We start from the raw sequence: 6026 nt of genomic DNA, 5'->3' as shown, positions 1-6026 counted from the left end.
TTTAAATATATTTAATTTATATTTTTGTGCTCTTTGAATATAATATTTTACTTTAATCTTTTAAATCATTAGTGCCAATAAGATAGTAACTATATGAAAAATCTTAATTATAGTAACATAGCCAATAGTTTTACTGGAATAAAACAAGAACAGCAAATGTGACAGAACAAATACATAATACTTTATGAATTCGGCACGTTTTTATTTTTTTACTCATCTAACACCGCTGAACACCTGGATATGAGCAAAAATTGTGAAACTCAATCATCTTTTTTTTTTTTTAAGATTTGTTTATTTGAGAGAGAGAGAGAGTGAGTGAGAGAGAGAGCACAGCATGGGGAGGAGCAGAATGAAAGGGAGAAGCAGGCTCCCCGCTGAGCAGGGAGCCCGATGGACATGATCCCAAGACTCTGAGGTCATGATCCGAGCTGTAGGCTGATGCTTAACTGCCTGAGCCACCCAGGTGCCTCTCAGTGATCTTTGGTATCTGAATTTCTGATATTTCTATGTGACTTCCAGATACAGAAAAACTACAGATTTACAGATTCTGTATTGTTATGAAGGTTTCTCTGTTGAATAGGATAGAACATATTTTATTAGCAGTTCACAGCTTGATTTATGATTTTTTTTTTAAGATTTTATTTGTTTATTTGACAGACAGAGATCACAAGTAGACAGAGAGGCAGGCAGAGAGAGAGAGAGAAGCAGGCTCCCAGCTGTGCAGAGAGCCCGATGCGGGACTCGATCCCAGGACCCTGAGATCATGACCTGAGCCGAAGGCAGCGGCTTAACCCACTGAGCCACCCAGGCGCCCTTGATTTATGATGTTTAAATGTTTAGATTCTAGGCGCGCCTGCGTGGCTTGGTCAGTGAAGTGGTTGCCTTCGGCTCACATCATAGTATCAGGGTCCTGGGATGGAGCCCCATGTTGGGCTCGTGGCTCTCCCTCTTCATCTGCTGCTGCTCTTGCTCCTGCTTTCTCTCTTTGTTTCTCTATGTCTCTCTGTCTCTTCTCTTGATAGAGAAGTCACAAGTAGGCGGGGAGGGAGACAGAGGGATTGGGGGAAGCAGGCTCCCAGCCGAACAGAGAGCCCATTGTGGAGCTCCATCCCAGGAACCTGAGACCCTGGCCTGAGCCAAAGGCAGAGGCTTAACGCACTGAGCCACCCAGGTGCCCCTCGAATAAATAAAATCTTAAAAAAATATATTTAGATTCCATGATGTGGGCTTCCATGTGTCCTTTTGCCCAGAGCACTATGGGCCTCAGGCCTGTGCTCCAGTGGGAAAAGCAGACATGTCTATGGGTACTTCTTGCCGCAATGAGGGCCAGTGAAAGTGCACTGCTGGGGCTTCTGTTAAGGGGAGTGGGGGTGGGGTGGAAGGGTAGGACTAGGGAGGAAACCCCAAGGAGAAAGGAAATCACCAGATCTACACATTTACTCCTTACCACGATAAAGGTAAGTGAGGGCGGCTCAGAGACGATCGTGACTGGCTCAAGTCACGCAGGTTGCCAGACTCTGAAACCAGGAGCAGCAAGTCAACCATATCTGCCTGCGAACCCAGTAGGTCCCAGCCAGCAGCTCTTCCCACTCTGGATGGGTGGGCTCCAGGTTCAGGTCTCCCATGGCAGGTTCTTCCCAGCCAGATTGACCTGGGGGCAGGTGCCAGGGCCTTTGGCTGGTGGAGTGCTCTGTTCTCCCCCCACTGGGACCCTCCCCCCACGGCAGCCCTCACTCCACTGCCATTGGCTTCTGGCTTCGGGTAGCCTCAGAGAACTGGCATTCCCAAGTGCACAGGCACAGTGAGGAACTGGGTCCCTCGGCTGCCCTGCCACCCTTCTGCAGGGGTCAAAGGACCTCTCTGTCACAGCCCTGTCTCACAGCCCCACCCAGGCACTGAACCTCAGGACTTCTCAATCCCCTGACTGGCCCTGGAGGATGGGTTGGAGGCCCCCTTGTCTGATGCATTGGGGGTGGTGGTAGCAGGCTTGAGGCTGTGCTCCGTGAGAGATGAAGAGTGACCTGAGGGTACTGGGGGAGAGGCAAGTCCCTGCCCCCTGTCCAGCCTTGCCTAGGGAGGGTTCTCCATTCTTCCGAAGGCAAACATGTCCTGAATGGTTAGACGGGTGCTCCAAGGCCACACAGCCAGAGACGGTGGCCCTTACTTATCCACTGTGCTGATCCTGACCTGCTCTCAGTCCCCTCTTAGCCAGACTACCAGGCTTCTGCTCTGACGGTGCTGACCCTGGGACCCCGTATTGGGAACACTGAGCCACACCAGCAAAGTGTAGCTGGACCCCAACCCTGTCCCAGACCCGGGTCATCGCCCCCAGGGCCTTCCTGGGGGCCTTGTAGTGTCTCATTTTTATTATTTAGACAGGGAAAGGGAGGCTCCAGCCGGCTGGGTGTGTGCTGAAGGTGCACCTCTAGGCATTGGGCTAGGACTACTCTATGCCACCCAAAGCTAAAGCCGAGGCCCGTACCCCAACTGTGGGACAGGGATCTGAGGACAGGGCCATGAAGGAAAGACTGCCTGTTGGAGTGACAGGAGTCCTGGCCAGAGGCTGTCTGTCCATCAGGAAGGGGACCTCTGTGAGCCAGATTTGGCATCGCTGACCCCACCTTCCTCTCCTTAGTCCTTCCCAACCTGGCTGGGCATCCCACCTTCACCTGTGTGCCCACACCCGCGTGCTTACCCACGCCCCAGACACACACGCACCCCTCTTTCCCTAGTGTTTCTGGTTGTTCACTCTGTACCTATTCCTGGGCTGGATTCTGGGTACCGCAGAGGCCATGCCAGAACGGGGCCTCTCCTGGAGCCCAGCAGACTTAATGCTGTGATCATGGAGTCTCAAGAGGCACCTGCAGTTGGGTAGGGCTTCCTGGAGGCAAGGACCCAAGCTGAGGCCTCCACACCCCCTCCCCCTCCTCGAGGTCACCGCCTGTCCTCTGAGCCTCTCTCCCTGGAGGGGCCAGCAGGTTCCAGGAAGCGTCCCCTCGCCCCGCAGTGCCAGTGCCGATTCCAAGAACTGCAGCTCCTGGCAGCAGCTTGCTTGGGATCCTTTCCTAGAACACAGGCCTCGCCCCGCCCAGGCTGCTGGAGTCTCATTGGGCAGCCCGTGGAGGTAGTGCAGGAGGGGGGGACCCTGGGAGGAGCCTCTGTAGGAACCAGACACTGGGAGGGGGGCCGGGCTCTCAGCCCGGAGGGGATGGAGGCCAGGAGGTCAGTGAGTGTGAAGGCGCTTGACCCCTGTTCCATGGTGGGGGATGGGGGAGTGAGGGGGGCAAGTCCAGTGCGTTCAGCTCAGAGCCTCCCTGCACAGCCAGGAGGCTCATTCCCTGGGCACGGAAATTTGGCTGACTGCTCAATCCCTCCTTCCATCTCCCTCTGTCCCCCACCAGCTCAGCAACCCCGGGTCCCATTCGCTGGGCGAAACACTCGGGCCTTACTCTGGCCTCAGAGCCTTCATCAGTAACTTCCAGAGGGCCAGGCTGGGGGACGGGAGTGGCAGGTTCTGAGCAAGGAGAGGGGACTTGGCCAGTCAGGTGTGGGGCTCCTGGAAGGAGGTGACATCTCTGTTATTTATCCTGTTATAATTTCACCTAGCCTGGTTGGGACAGAGGAAGCCACCTCAGCCCGTACCTCGGCAAGTCAGGTCAGGGAGATGGAGGTCTGGAGGTGACAGACTCAGAATCATGGGCAAGGACAGGGCCCAACTTCCCTCAAGGTCATATGGCCTCTGCTCTGGGGCGGGTCCCCCACCCCCACCACCTCGGAGCTGGCTGCGAGCCTACCCGCCCGCCTGGGACCTGCCAGATCACGTTGAGCAACCAGTTCCTGAGAAGCGTTGAAGGCTGTTTGGTTTAAAATTAACTCCCCCGCTCCTCCCTCCCCTGCCTGTGGGCCTCTTCTGAGTTCTTGGAAGAGGCGCTCTGCTCTTTCTTCCTGGGAAGAGGCCGCAGCTGCTCTGATTCTAGTGAAAACACCTCACCCTGGGTGGGGGTGGGGGGGTTGCCCACACCCCGCCTTCTCTGCCCTCTGAAAGGCCCAGGGATCCTCCTGGAGCCTGGCGTGCCCTGGTTCGCCCACTGAGACCCAGAGGAGAAAGGGGGTGATCGTCAAGGTGCTGACAGGGGTGCTCGTGTCCCCAAGGCCCACAGCCCCCCGATCAGGGACCTGCTGGCCCTGAGCGAAGCAGTAAAGGGCTAGAGAGACCCAGCCTGGGCACTTCTGGGGTAGGGAGATAACACATGCTGGCAACAAACCCAGGACTTTGGGGTGCCTGGATGGCTCAGTTGGTTAAGTGTCTGCCTTTGGCTCCCAGGGTCCTGGGATCGAGCCCCAAAGGGAGCCTGTGTCTCCTTTTCCCTCTGTCCATCTCCCCACTCATGCTCCCGCTCCCCTCTCAGAAATAAATGAAATCTTAAAAAAAACAACCCAGGACTTTGACTTCTTTGAGACACATATGGCTCAGAGAGATAATGCAACTTGCACAGGGTCACCCAGCTTTGCTGGCCAGGCTGACAACGATGACCTTGGCAATGACACCCAGGGGCAGCCCCCACAGGCACTCACCTCAGGGCCAGCCAGAGTGCTCTCTGTGAGGAGGCCCCTTACCCACACTCCTCTAACTGCCCTGGGAACCCACCTTCTTTTCAATAGACCTTGGTCTTCTAGTGTCTCCTTAGGCTCCATGTCCCTGGGCTTTGGGGAAAAGGTTTCCTGAAAACCTGCTCTGCTAAGAGCTCCTCCTGCTATGGCCATCTACCCAAAAGAGCTGAGAAAAACAAAGGAATGTTGGCCAAGTGGAAAGGTCAACACACACACACACACACACACACACACATACAAGCTCACAGTGATGTTCAGAGGTGGGACTGGTGGGGGTAGGGAACTGTGAAGTGCTCTTTGGGAGGAGGCTGAGGGCCTTTCCAGAACAAAGTTTTGGCCCAATCTAGACTAGGAGGAAAAATTCTCATCTCTGATGGAGGAGGAGCCCAGCGATGCTGAGGAAGAGCCTGGTCCAGTTCACTGAAGCTGTGTGAAGGGAGAGTCCTCAGAATAGGGCTCGGCCTGGAGGGTGTTTGCTGGGCACCAGCCCCCTTCAGCGAAACCATCCCAATGTGGGTCTCGCTAGTGGGGACTGTGGTGGAATAGTCCCAGAGGACTGCCTGGAGGAGTCGTGGCAGTCCCAAGTTCCATCAGAGACCAGTTCTAGTGCTCTTGGCCTTGCCTGCTTCAGCCAGGCCAGCGTCATGGAAGCAACAATCTTTCCATTAAGCATAAAGCTTTGGCCACACCAAAAAGGCTCCTCCTGCTCCGGGCCCACCTCCTCTCCTCTGGTTCATAGGTGAGCATTGTGCCACTTACTCCACATTACCCCAAAGCCAGACCCAGCCATTCTCCAGCCACCTGGGGGCACGGCACTACTATTTCTGTTAGACAAATAGGGACACTAAAGCTCTGGGAAGAAGAGTCCAGGTCTGGACACGGGGAATCTGAGGAGCTATGAACTACGATCTTCAAGTTGCCGGCCAGCAGGCAGCTGACTCCAGTTCAAGAGTTCTAGGGGGAGGGGGACAAGCCCTGGCATGGTTGGAGCCCTGGACTCTAACCCCACTTCCTCTCAGTGACTATGGACAAGCTACTTTGCCTCTCTAGGTTTCAGGCTTGCATCTTCAAAATGGGAAAGACAAGAGGCACCAGCCCAGCTCATCTCCATCCCCTGTGGCTTTCTTCCGAGGGCGCAGACTACTGAGGGCTGGGGAGGAACAGGCCTTGTGGGAGACCAGCCCCTGGGTCTGGGGAAAGGGTAGAAGATGGCCTTACTGTTACTGTGAGAGAAGCTGCTAGAAGGTAGGGCTGGCCGCACCTCTACCCCCGCCCATGCAGAGACCAGACCAAAGGGTCTGTTCGCCAGGACCAGAACCCAAGTCACCGGCTACTGATACCTAAGGGTGGAGGGCTGGACTCAGAGGGCAGAGCTAATTGGGGCAGGGCAGCTCCAGCCCAGCTCCCCTGCAGCC

The sequence above is a fragment of the Mustela nivalis genome, assembly GCF_964662115.1.
Source record: "Mustela nivalis genome assembly, chromosome: 1".
Lineage (NCBI taxonomy): Eukaryota > Metazoa > Chordata > Mammalia > Carnivora > Mustelidae > Mustela > Mustela nivalis.
This window is presented reverse-complemented; position numbering follows the sequence as displayed.